At 33.1% G+C, this 14,439-nt stretch overlaps 1 long non-coding RNA gene across 3 annotated transcripts; it reads left to right on the forward strand.

The window, feature by feature from the left end:
* The first annotated feature begins 1,955 nt into the window (after positions 1-1,955).
* On the forward strand, positions 1,956-3,371 carry LOC112804041 (uncharacterized). 3 transcript variants are annotated; one of them, XR_011880539.1, is made up of 4 exons: positions 1,956-2,023; positions 2,142-2,266; positions 2,717-2,863; positions 2,985-3,000. It is a non-coding gene; the product is annotated as an uncharacterized lncRNA (long non-coding RNA). The 3 variants fall into 3 exon arrangements; XR_011880537.1 differs by lacking the exons at positions 1,956-2,023; positions 2,985-3,000 and adding an exon at positions 3,131-3,371 and having other exon boundaries at positions 2,139-2,266; XR_011880536.1 differs by lacking the exon at positions 1,956-2,023 and having other exon boundaries at positions 2,139-2,266.
* The last annotated feature ends 11,068 nt before the right edge of the window (positions 3,372-14,439 follow it).

Raw genomic sequence — 14,439 nt, forward strand, 5'->3', positions numbered from 1 at the left:
TGTGTTAAGTTGCACCAAAATGTATGATGTTGAATTAGTCGATAGCTTTGTTTTTTGAAAATGGTAAAAAAAAAGGGCTAAACTTTTTTTGTTATTTGAATGGAGATATAGATAGGGCAAATAGATTGAACTATTGGTTCCAGGGAGTAGTGTAAATTTGATTTTGTTCTTGGAGCAGGACTTGTTTGGTAGTGAGCTTGGAAGATAATAAATCCAGATCATCACCCTCCTTTGAAGCAACTATTGTTTTATCACTTTATTTGTGTGTTATAAATAAAAGGTTCCTGATTTTTGTATTCTAATATTCCACAGATTCTGGATCCCAAGGGACAATACTGGATCCCAACTCCATCTCAGATTCTGATTGGTCCTACCCAGTTTTCTTGTCCTGTTTGCTGCAAAACCTTCAACAGATACAACAATATGCAGGTACTTGCCTCCATGGAAATCTACTTCATTTCTTTATTTTCTCTTTTTTCACTTCAATTTCACCTTTAATTTTTTGCATGCTTGCTATAAATAATATAATAACAACAAGGGAGAAAGGGTGGATCAGTTCCTTGTGCACTATTTTAGTTCATTCCCTACTATTATTATTCTTCTTCTCCTTCTCTCCTGAAAATCTTATTCTCTACCACTTTATTTTCCAAGAAGAAATAGGGTAATTTCATATTGCAACTCAAAGTGGTAACCAAGGTGTTTTTGAGATTGTAATAGCAGTTTTAGGATTGTACAATGAAGTTGTAACACAGCTTGATTCTTATTTCTTTTTGCTTTTGATGCTGCAGTCCATGAAAGGATACTTAGGACATATGATGAATTTGTCTGGCCTGTTGATACTTCATTCATTGGTTGCTTCATTATTGATGTTGAATTTCTTGACTTGAAGATATGCCTTTTGAATGTGAGTTCCTATCCCTGAATAGTTTAACAATATTTGATATTGAAGTAGTTAAACAATATTTGATATTGGAGTTCATGTCCCTGTAGTTTCTCTTCTATATACCCCATGGATGGTTACTAATTAAGTAGAATGATTCAACTCCCAAAATAAAATTATAATCATATTTATTTTGGATATTTGATTGTCTCTTTATAGAAATGCTATGGATTCCTTCACTTTATTTGTAAAAGTTGCCTAAATTTATTTGTTTTTACACTGCTTGCGGTAGTAGGATCTTTACTTGGCTCGCTATTCTATTTTGTTGAGGTAATAATTTCACTATTTGAGGCAATTGTTTCCACTGATGGAAGACAAGAAGAACCTTACTTCACCTGATTTTTGAAAAGAACCCTTAGGAAAATTTCTAAAGTATGGTTTTGAGCTATTTTGATTTATTTTGCATCTTAAATTTATTGGTATTATATAAGCTAGAGAGACTTTATGCATAATCTGAATAATCTAATATATCTTGCCATGACATAATAAATAATCTAATATTTTGATTTCCCTGTATAATAAATAATCTAAAATTTTAGGAGTTGGATCAATGGAACCGAAGGTACAGGCACAAATTTGGATTTGGATTTATAACAAGTACAGACAAGTGGTTATCGCAGAAAATACTTGATGAGGTGAAGGTAAAATATTCAAGTGTTTAATTTTGTATTTATTCATCATCTTCGTTGAGCATCTAGGTTAGTGTACAAATTTGCATTATCTTCTTCTGTTTACTCATGATTGGTAAATATGCCATGTTCTATGCTAACAATGACTATGTCTTTTTCTTTAATTCTAGGTTTTTTATTTTCTTCCTTGTCAGAAGAAATTCTATGCTAACAATGACTATGTTACATAGTGTTTACCGATCCAAGCTACTAAACTGGTTATATTTTGCTCAATGCAGTTGGTTCACATGATGTATTCTTACATCATCTATAGTTTTAAGAATCATGCTCTCTTTTATGAACTCATTTTCCAAAGCATTTTAAACTTTCAGCTTCTATGGGTTAAAGAAAACTTGCAAGAGTCTTGGTCTTTGGTTTTCAGGTGGATGGACTTGATTGATTGGTTGTCATACAGGTACTTACTTATGTATTTATCTATTTATTTATTTATTTTGTTATTCTTGATGTTCAATGTCATTCTATGTTGGAGTCAAGTGTTGCTCAGCCTTGATTTATTTTTGGTACCTTTTTAGGGCAACTGGAGATGATACTCGCAGTTTGTCCACCACAGTTTGCAAATGGACATATCTTGGTCATGCTCACATGCAGCATATCAATGATAAAGACTCCTGGGATATGGCTATGCTTTTTGGATCATGTATGAATTAAAAATTTTGAATCTTAAATTCTAATTAGAAATTCTAAATTATAAACTTTAATCTAAATAATTGATATAAAATATAATCTAATAAGATGCTCATCGAAGAAGTTCAGAGGCTGAGAGCTGAGGTAACTTTTGTTTCAATGTTCTACATGCTGCATTTGTGACAAAGAAATAGTTAATTATCCTGCTGAGATTTCTATAAATGAATATATTCCTGTATGTATCTCCAGCATTCAACTATAATTCAAATTTGTAAAATTTGTTTTCGCATTTTTCGTTAGGATAACTGGTCAACATTTAGCCCTTTAGGTTGCTTCATTTCATTCCTCTCATTCTGATTTTCCTATATCTGAGTAGCAAATTAACCAGTGCTGTTCACTTGCGTATTTAAAAAATATCTGACTGTGCATTTAATGTGTTCTCTTATGCATGTTCTTTTGATAGTTAAAGAGACTTGAAGAACAGTGTGAACTCAAAAACCATAAGATACAAGAGTGCCAACAGAAAATTTAGGAGAGTTGGTTTGTAGCAAAGGAGGAAGCTGCTAAGTCCAAAGCAGCAAAAGAGGTCATAAAAGCTTTGGCTGTAAGGGTAAGTTTTCTTATACTGTTTTTGTTTTGTTCATTTACACAAAGGCTTCCATACAAGAAACATATGTTGTAGTAGTCCTTATGATATGGCCTTAACATTATATTAATTATCACCACTGCAGCTTCATACAATATCAGTAAGGTATTTGAATTGTTTGAATATAAAGGATAAAATCATTCTGATTTAAGAAGCAGTATTCTCTTCATCTTATAATAACTGTTTTGAATTGCATTTGTAATCTAATGCAACCATTTCAATAAGAACCAGCTTTCAGGAGAGGTTCCTACAAATCTTTGTAAGAGATGAGTTTGGATAATGAAGTTGGAGTGTTGGAGCAAGAAACAAAGATGTTGGAGCAAGTTCCGGGATGAAATTCATACAAGAGACCAAGAAACCAAGGCAGGCTTGTTTTAAAGTTAATTACAAAAGGAGGAAATTTTTGGCCTCCAAATCTTATTCATCAACACTTAGCTAAGTTACTTGTCTTGTATATTCATATTTTAAGTAGTAAAAATAACACTTATTAGATGGTTTAAATACATTATTAGATATTAACATAGTTTAGGAAACTGGATGGTAGATTTGACTGATTAGTATTTATTGCAATGCTTGTATTTTAGTAAGTTTAGTAAGACAATGTTTTGTACAAGAGTTATTATTTTTCATTTTCAATAATAAAAAATTATATATTATATTAATATTTTGTTTGAGTTATATAATATTTCATTTATGTATTATGATTTTTTGTTATTGTGAAATTTTAATCACAAAATTATTTATTTAACGCGATAAAAATGACGGTAAAAATTATTTTTTAAACAATAAAAAATGTCAGTTACGATAAAACGGCGGTTCAAAAATATTATTTTTACCAACCAAAACGCTATTGTCAGGGTAAAAATGGCGGTTCAAAAATGCCGTTTTAACCAACTAAAATGCCACTCTGTTAGGGTAATAATGGCGGTTCAAACCGCCATTTTAACCTATCCAAAAACTGCCATTTTAACCATGGAAATAACGGCGGTTTGAACCGCCGTTTTAACCAACCAAAACGTCAATCTGTCAGGGTAATAATGGCAGTTCAAACCGCCGTTTTAACCTATCAAAGAACCGCCATTTTAACCCTGGAAATAACGGCAGTTTGAATCGCCGTTTTAACCTATTTAAAAACCGCCGTTTTAACCCCAGAAAATTGTGGCGGTTTTCAGAAAACCGCCGTAATAACCAGAATGGCGCCGATAATTTCGGCGTTTCTTGGGGCGCCATTTTCGGTAATAATGGCGGTTATAACCGCCGTAATTACCTTAAAAAACCGCCATTTTAACCTTTTTGTAGTGATTATTTTTATTGCAACCATATTATTAACGGATTTTAGTATTATTCTGACATCATATATTAATTATTTTTCCAAATTTCTTTGGCGTAGCTAGATTTTTGTAAACCATGCTAAGTATATACAAAAAAATCAGATAATTATATAAAATATATATTAAAATATAAAATATATATTAAAATTAAATTAAATAATATATGTATTTATACATAAATATATAATGACTGATAATAATATTTTTTAAATTCACAAATATATTGTTCAATGTTGCATAAATCACTTATTTGTATGTTAGCAAGGTAATTTTTGTTAAAACCTCCGATAACATCTAACATAAATTCGACAATTTTCAGCGTATTTCTTGTAGTGTTTTTGTCCATAATTTATAATTTGTTTCCAAATAATGATTTAGATAAGATAGAAAATTTGTGTAATATTTCATTGTAGTTTTCGTATCGTTGATAATGCTTCTACTGTTTGGGATTTATATTTTTCATGTAATCATAGACTATTCTTTTTTTATATATATAACAAATCTTGTTCATTTGATTTTGGGTTTGTGCATGCTTCTAATAGAAAAGTATTTGTCCATTATTTTTTTAAAAGATGTTTTAACAGAAAGTTTATATTGTCCCAATAATATTATTAAAGGTCAAAATATCTCCTTTTTTTATGTATAGAAATCACTTTGTTCTTTAAAAAAATGGATAGAAACAGAACTAAATTTTTACTCTTTTATGTTTTGAGAATGTATCTAGATGGTATTTTTTATATTTAGAGTTTTGACTCATGAATTCTTTTTCAAAAGTGTATGTGTTGAAATTAGTATATAACTATAGTGAGATTGTTTCTCTTTTCTTGATGTCTTGGCTATACATTTGACTTTTATAGGGATTACTAGATCTTATAATAAGTTCTATTGAGGAATGAAAAAACAAAAACAAAAAAAGTAAAGAAATAGAATGAATTGCGGAATTGATTTCTTGTTATTGACTTGATGAATGTATTGAGCGTTTAGCTATTTGTATCTAATAGCTACCTAATTGATTTATAGAAGATATTTACTAAATCAAGAAACTAATCAAGATTCTTACTGGCTATTATAAAGGTCATATAACTAACATTCCCTCTCAGACTCATGTTGGATTAAAAGCCAATCTGAGTTTGCTTTTGAGTTTATCAAAAGGAGCTGATGAAATTGGTTTTGTAAGAATATCAGCTACTTATTAAGTGGATGAAATATGAATAACAACAACTAAACCTTTGATTACTCTATCTCTTATAAAATATAAAACCAGTTCAAAATTTTGAGTCCTATCGTGAAGAATAGAATTATAAGCGAAGAGAACTGTTGACATATTAATAAACCACTATTTTATGGTTTATTTTATATTGAATTGAGTGAATTTTATTTATTATTCTCACACTTATGCATATAATTCACATGTTTTAAATTTTCTTTTCTAATTTTGTGCTATGATTGAAAACATTCTTCTTTGGCCTTAAATTTGCTAATTTTAATCATCTCTTATTACCATTCGATGCTGTGATATGTGTGTTAAGTGTTTTTAGGTTTTGTAGGGTAGGAATGGCTTAGAGGATGGAAAGGGAGTATGCAAAAGTGGAAGAAACACAAAAAATTGTAGTTTTCAGAATCTGATAGCAACGCGCACACTTGGACGATGCGTACGTGTGACTGGTACATCAGATATACGACGCGCACACGTGGATGATGCCTACGCGTGGCCAGTGCCGAGTTCAAGCGACGCATACGCGTGACAGAGCATCACATGCTGCAATTACAGAAAACGCTAGGGGCAATTTCTGGCTGCTTTTGACTCAGTTTCAGGCCCAAAAATACTAATTAGAAGCCGCAGTGTGAAGATGGAGGATTCACTGCACTTTCATTCACACAATTTTAGATTTAGATGTAGAATTCTAGAGAGAGAGGCTCTCTCCTCTCTCTAGGTTTTAGGGTTTTTAGTTTATTTCTTCTAGAATTCAGATTTTCATCTTGCATTACTTTAGTTTTTATTCTACATTTTATTAATCCAGCATCTTAATTTATCCTCTCTTGTTGATTCCTTTATTTTTCCAATTTAGTTTATAAACTCTTCATGTTAGATTCAATTTTCTTTTAATGCAATTTGAGTTATTTCATGTTTATTGCTTCTTTCTTCATTTGTTCTTATTGATTCCATGCAATTGTTAGTCTTATATTTTACATTCTCTTATTACTTTTTTGTGCTTTTAATTTGTGCCTTCCAAGTGTTTGATAAAATGCTTGGGAGGGTTTTAAATTAGATTTTTCTATTCTTAGCTTGGATTGATTAATTAGAGACTTTTGAGTTGTCCAAGTCTCTTGTTGAATGGTAATTGAAGATTGCCGGTTAGCTTGAACTTCACCAAAGCTAGTCTCTCACTATGAGTTGACTAGGACTTGTGAACTCAAGTTGATTGTATGCACTTGACTTTCCTCCATTAGATAGAGTTTAACTAAGTGAAGACAATTTACATCCACCATTACGATTGATGATGACAATTAGGATAGAACTTCTAATTCTCTTTACTTGATAAGAGCTTTTTTTAGTTGTTAGTTTATTTTCGTGCCATTTTACTTTCTTGTTTCTTATTATAAAACCTAAAAATATACTTTTCCATAGTCAATAATAACCATACTTCCCTGCAATTCTTTGAGAGATGACCCGAGGTTTAATACTTTGGTTAATTTTATTGGGTTTGCTTAAGTAATAAACAATTTAAACATTGATTGAGGTTTAGTTGTCGGTTTAGAACTATACTTGCAACGCAATATTTTTGTGAAAATCTTTACTGACATTTTTCCTCCGTCAAGGTTTTGGCACCGTTGCCGGGGAATTACAAATGTCTTATTATTGGTTATTGTAAATATTGTGAATATGTTGCCTTTTTGTTTCTTTGTTAGTTGTTTCTAGTTTTAGGAGTTTATTTTTATTGTTTCTTATTAGTTTTTGTTTTTATTTTCTCTTGTTACTATGAATTCTCACCCCTTTGGCGATGAGTTTGGTTCAAATTATATTTTAGGGAATGGAAGCTACAATGAAAACATGTATCAAGGTTGGGACAATCAAAGATGGGAGGAGCCTTAAGGATTTGATCAACCCTCTTGGCAACAACCCCCTCCAATGTACTATGAGCAACAACCATTCCATGATGCATACCAAGATAATGGTTATGGTGGACCTCTTGATGACTATCAACAACCACCACCATATGCCTATGAACCCCCTCTCCAACATAGCTTTGAACCACCATACTCACAAGCCCCCTACCACCAAACACTTCCATATGACCCTAACCTATATCCACCATACCAACCACCTTATGAGCCAAATGAACCATACATAGAACCACCCCAATTCCAACCCAATTACTCCTAAGAACCACCACCTCAATGTACACCACCTCCAATGTATGTGAACTTTCAACCACAAGATGAATTTCCCTTTCCACCATAATCCTCCATAGGAGAATGTCCATATCCATCAATCTAAGAGCAATATGATCCTAATTATGTTAGCCAAGTGGAACAAAAGCCACGGGATCAATTTAAAGAAACAATGGATCGACTTCAAGCAACAATCCATTAAATAGAGTGAGAGGAAGGCCGAAAAGCACACGAAGCTCTCATGGCTAACAAATCTCAACTTGAGAACAAGGGACTCGAGTGTGTTGTACATCAAGTAGAAAAGATGGAAAGTGTTGAACCGCCACATCTTATCATGATGAACCACCCTCTTATCATTAACCTTTCCTCCCAAGCAATTAACCCTCATATCCACTCCAATCTCCAATGGATGACACTCTTGGTGTTCTTCTTCAAGGGCAAAGAAAGATGCAACGGACGACACTAGAGTTCATAGCTACCTTGACCGAAGTAGTAGATAATTTAGCTTTCCTGCTCTTTGAAACTCAAAGTACCCCCATGGCCGCATGTGGAGAATCTAATGAGGAGCATAGCATGAGAGAGAGATTAGAAACTCTAGTTGAAAGTGAGGAATGTGACTTTGTATTGGAACAATTGGAGGAAGCCATACTTGTTGAAGAGGAAGAAGTGGTTGAAGATTTAGGAGATGCTGAACCTCCATGGGAATCTAGAGTTGTAGAGTATTCCTCCAAGAAGCTTGAAAATAATGTTGAGGAGGGTAGTGCACAATCTCCAAGGCATATTTCCTATGAAGATATGGATGGAATAGATCAAGAGACAAGTTCCTTTTGTGATGATGATCATGAATCAAGTCCCCCTAGTGATGAATCTACATCCGCAAATGGACTCCTTGAGAATGAAGAACCTTCTCTGATTGAGTTTGAGAATGATGTGGAAGTGGAAGTCCTTCAGAAAGGTTGGACAGGAGTTGAATATGCTTTGTCAAGATCGTTGGAGACTTCTCTACTATATTGCCATCTACTCCTTTGTTTGAGTGGGTAAAACTTATCTCTATTAGCTTTATTGTCCCACTCGAGTATGGTATTCTTGAAATGGATGGCCAACTTAGGAGGCTTTGTGGAATGAAGCGTAAGAGAAGGATGTTTAGTTGTTGGAGTTGTAAATCAAGACTCATCAAGGTTGAAATTTCAAGAGCTAGATGTAAGGGTCAGACTAGTGATCAATTGGTTGGATCTAAGAGAAGAGTTTGGTATTTCATTGAGAATTCAGATTGCTTGCCACCCGGTTGGAACAATGATGATCCACTTAAAGACGGGTGTAGAAAAAAGATTTGGGATCCCAACATACAAGAAGATCAACTTTGGGAGCTCAAAGCTTGTAAAGAATTTCATCAAGGCTTGGTGAATTCACTTGGAAATGTTGGAGCTTATTGGAAGTCCAAGCGTTGGTGGAAGTTTCAAGATGAGTTCAAGCACAAGCCACCATGACAAGGAGCTTACCAAATGTCCAACTTAAGGACTTTAACTAAAAGTGCTAGGTAGGAGACACCCCACTATTGTAAATTCTTCCTATTTTATCTTTTATTTATATTGGTAATAAGTTGAATTTTCAATTTAAGTTGGGTTTATTTAGTTTAAGTTATTGTTTGACTTGTTTAATAATCTTTAACATTACTTTGGTAGCTTGTTAGCTTCTCAATCAACTTTTAAAAGATGAAAAAAAGGTTGTCACGCGTACGCGTCCAATTTGGCTCCCTGGTACAAAAATCCGAGAGTTGTGCTGGAACCATCCGGGTGGGGGATTGACGCACAACCCAACCCATGTGTGCGCTTCGCTAACGCGTACGCATCACTTGATCTTTTGGCCATCCACGTGTAGGCGTTGACGACGCGTGCGCGTCAACCCCAAAATTTTGATTGTCAAGTACTAAAAACAGAGAGTTGGGCTGCCACTGTGCGAGTGTTGTGTGTGGAGCACAATTCACTTCCACGCGTACGCGTCATTTCCTTATTCTGCAACCCACGTGTACGCATGGGCGACGCTTACGCGTCGCGTCTTCTTTTACTTTCTTCATCTTTCTTCTCTCCTTTCTTCTTCTTTCTTCTCTCGTTCTTCTTTCTTTCTACCTTTCTTCTTCTTCATCCCTTTCCCTTCTCATCTTTATTCTCCCTTATTTATTGCATTTGTATACTTTTATTTATTATATTTTAACTTTGTTGCTTGTTCTTATTTTCTTTTCTATGTTTGATATTATACTATTGGTGTTGAATACTTTTACTCAACTGTTACATATTTCTTGCATTGTTTTGGGTGCTTCTTAACTTGTTTGCTATTTAGTTGATATGCCCATTGCTTCTATTATTTTCTCACTTGCATGTTATAGCTACCATGTAGTTGAGAACCTCATTATTATTTGGCATTGGCCCACCCATATTTAATTTGTTTGCATATTTTTTGTGGGTTATTCTTCTTTTTTCTCTTCTTTCAGGATGGCCACCAAGAAGGGAAATGGAAAACTTCTAAATGGAGCGACAAACAAGTCCCACCGCACAATCTTTGGAGAAAGCGCATCAATTTTAGTAACCCATCCACTTGCACATCTTTGCATGCACTGAGGATGGTGCAATCTTTAAGTGTGGAGAGGTCTATACCGACTTTCGTCGGTTAGTTACTTTCTTTTCAACACCAATGTTTAGTTTTCTTTGTTACTGAGTTGTTGCATTACATGATAGATTGCATGTGTAGTTAATTGTTTGTATTTATGTACTACTTGGTGGAAGTAATAATTTTCTTTTCAAGAAACTATTTTAGGTATTTCACTAATTTTAATTAAATTTTTTTTGTTAAACTTGTTTAAAGATATTTAATTTGGAACATGATTTTAGAGATTGAACATACAAAACCAGTGAAATTTTGAGCCTATTTAACTGGTTGCATCTTATCAATTTGGTGTGTGTTATTCTCTCTAAAATTGTGATTTTTGTCTTGCTTGATTCTATATTTTCATTGTTTGATACATGCATACACTTACGTGATTGAGGCCTTTGTTGCATTAAAGCTCACATACCCATATGGCCTTACCCTTTTCATCATACTTTGCAAACCAATGTTGAGCCTTTTAAACCCCATTTATTCTTTACTTTAGCTCATCACTAATTCTAAGCGAAAAACAATAATGTCCTTTATTTGAACTAATGAGAGTGTTCATGATTTAAGTGTGGAAAAATTGGATCTGGAAACATCTGGTTTGGGAAGTGTATATTGCATACTTTTGTGAAAATATGAGCAAGATAGTTGAGCACATATTCTTGCATTCAATACATTAATCATATGCATTGAGAAAAATAATAAAAATAAAAAGGAAACAAAAATGAAAAAAAAAGAAAAGAAAAAGAGAAAATAATAAAAGGGGACAAAATGCCCCAAAGTAAATGGTGGTAGCAATGCATATGAGTTGTATTCAAATTTGGGATGCATGAATATATTGAAAACATAGTTAATGGGTTGTTAGATTTTATATTATGATTACATGGATTGTCTTAGGTTAGGTTAATCAAGAATTCGGATTTTTGTCCACTTGACCAAATACAATCCTACCTTGACCCTAACCCCAATACAACCCTTAAAAAGACCTCTTGATATGTGTATTCGTGCATTAAATTTTTGTAGATTGGTAGAAGAAGAGCAAGCCTTAGAATGCAAGATTAGTAGAGAATTGAGAGAATCGAACCTTAAACACCTGAGCGATTAGAGTGTATACACTTCCAGTGAGGGTTCGATGCTTGATTCTTTGTTCCCGACTTTCACGAGCTTTCTTCTTGCAAGTTTATTTATGCTTCATTTTATGATTTGAGTTAGTTGAATCCAGTTCATATTTGTTCATGGAGAAATTGATTTACTTTTAACCTAGTAGGTAGAAGCATTTTCACAAGTAGTTGAATTCATATAGATAGGTTGCATTTAATAAGTCCTACCATCCCTCTTTACTCTTTTGGTTCTCTTAAGCTTAGCATGAGGACATGCTAATGTTTAAGTGTGAGAAGATTGATAAACCACTATTTTATAGTTTATTTTGTATTGAATTAAGTGGATTTTATCCATTATTCTCACACTTATGCATATAATTCGCATGTTTTACATTTTCCTTCCTAATTTTGTGTTATGATTGAAAACATGCTTCTTTGGCCTTAAATTTTCTAATTTTAATCCTCTCTTATTACCATTCGACGCTGTGATATGTGTGTTAAGTGTTTTCATATTTTATAGGGCAGGAATGGCTTAGAGGATGGAAAAGGAGCATGCAAAAGTGGAAGGAACACAAGAAATTGAAGTTTTTAGAATCTGGTAGCGACGCGCACGCGTGGACGACGCGTACGCATGACTGGTGTAGCAGATATATGACGCGCACGCGCCTACGCGTGGCCAGTGCCGAGTTCAAGCGACGCGTACGTGTGACAGAGCGTTACGTACTGCAATTACAGAAAATGCTGGGGGCAATTTCTGGCTACTTTTGACCCATTTTTAGGCCCAAAAATACTGATTAGAAGCTGCAGAGTGAAGCTAGAGGATTAACTACACTTCTATTCATACAATTTTAGCTTTAGATGTAGAATTCTAGAGAAAAAGGCTCTTCTCTCTAGATTTTAGGATTTTTAGTTTATTTCTTTTAGAATTCAGATTTTCATCTTGCTTTACTTTAGTTTTTATTCTACATTCTATTAATCTAGCATCTTAGTTTATCCTCTCTTGTTGATTCTTTTATTTTCCCAATTTAGTTTATGAACTCTTCATGTTAGATCCAATTTTCTTTTAATTCAATTTGAGGTATTTCATGTTTATTGCTTCTTTCTTCATTTGTTCTTATTGATTCCATGCAATTGTTGGTCTTAGATTTTACATTCTCTTATTACTTTTTTGTGCTTTTACTTTGTGCCTTTCAAGTGTTTGATTAAATGCTTGGGAGGGTTTTAAATTAGATTTTTCTATTCTTAGTTGTAATTGATTAATTAGAGATTCTTGAGTTGTCTAAGTCTCTTGTTGAATGGTAATTGAAGATTTTCGATTAGCTTGAACTCCATCAAAGCTAGTCTCTCACTATGAGTTGACTAGGACTTGTGAACTTAAGTTGATTGTATGCACTTGACTTTCCTCCATTGGATAGAGGTTAACTAAGTGAAGGCAATTTACATCCACCATTACAATTGATGGTGACAATTAGGATAGAACTTCTAATTCTCTTTACTTGCTAAGAGATTTCTTAGTTATTAGTTTATTTTCGTGCCATTTTACTTTCTTGTTTCTTATTACAAAACCCAAAACTATACTTTTCCATAGTCAATAATAACCACACTTTCCTACAATTCCTTGAGAGACGACCCGATGTTTAATACTTCGGATAATTTTATTGGATTTGCTTAAGTAACAAACAATTTAAATATTGATTGAGGTTTAATTGTCGGTTTAGAACTATACTTGCAACTTGATATTTTTGTGAAAATCTTTACCGACATTTTTTCTCTGTCACATATTATGAGAATAGACAGTGGGAGAAGTAAGACAATATTCTTTGAGCTCTTGAATAAGATTCTGGATCCAGATTAATTCAGAAAACACCGCTGCAAGGGCTCTAAACTCAATTTCAGTGGAGCTTCTATGAACAGTAGGCTATTTATTGCACTTCCATGCCACAAGATTTACTTTATAGTATACATAATATCCAATGGTTGCCCAATCAGAATCTGAAAGGGTAGTAAGTCTCAAGTCAGTGGTTTTGTGAAATTCTTGTTGGAGATATGCAATTCCAACAAGATATCGAAATACTTTCATAGCTAACCAGTGTTCTAAAGGGGTGTTAGTCACAAATTGACTCAATTTATATACTAGAAAGACAATGTCAGGTCTAGTAAGTAGAACATATTGCAATCCCCCCACAATTGAGCAATACAAAGTAGGATTATCAAAGGGGACCCAGAATTAGCAGTAAGTTTCAGTGAACTGATCGTAGGGATTTGCATAGATTTTGAATCTTACATACCAGCTCTTGTCAACAAATCAGTAATAAACTTTGATTGATTTAAGCAAATTGAAGAGTCAGAGTACTTTGTAACTTTATACCAAGAAAATAATTAATTTTTCCAAGATCTTTAAGTAAGAAAATAGAATGAAGATTGTTTAAAACATATTTAATTTCACTTTCATTGTTACTAGTAACTAATACATTATCTACATATATAAGTATATAAATAACTGATTTTTTAGTCATTCTTATAAAAAGAGAGGGGTTAGATTTAGTAAATGTGACAGAAATGATAAGATACCATGTCCTTGGGGCTTGCCATAAATAGCTTTATGTAAGTTAGATACAAGGTTTAGATTGTGATAAAAAATCTAGGGGATTGAGATATGTAAACTATCTCTTATAAATTTCCATTCAGAAAGGCATTATGGAAGTCATATTGCTTAATCTTTCATCCTTTAGATAGAGCTCTAGTGAGAATCATCCTAATTATTACAGGTTTAATAATAGGAGAAAAAAAACTTGGTCAAAATCCACACCTAATATTTGTGTAAAATATTTAGCAACTAACCTTACTTTATGCCTAATAATTCTCCTTTGACATTTTTCTTTAAAGCAAAAATTCATTTACAACTTACTACTTTTTCATTTTTTGGTAATTCCACTAAAGTTCAAGTTTTTGTGATATAAAAGTGTATTATATTCATTTATCATAGCATCTTTTCAAGCATTTGATTGAAAAGAAATTTTTTCAGATTTTGGAATAATAACAGAATCAGATAAATTTGTAGTATGAATTT

Source organism: Arachis hypogaea, chromosome 1 (genome assembly GCF_003086295.3).
Source record: "Arachis hypogaea cultivar Tifrunner chromosome 1, arahy.Tifrunner.gnm2.J5K5, whole genome shotgun sequence".
In the NCBI taxonomy this organism is placed as follows: domain Eukaryota; kingdom Viridiplantae; phylum Streptophyta; class Magnoliopsida; order Fabales; family Fabaceae; genus Arachis; species Arachis hypogaea.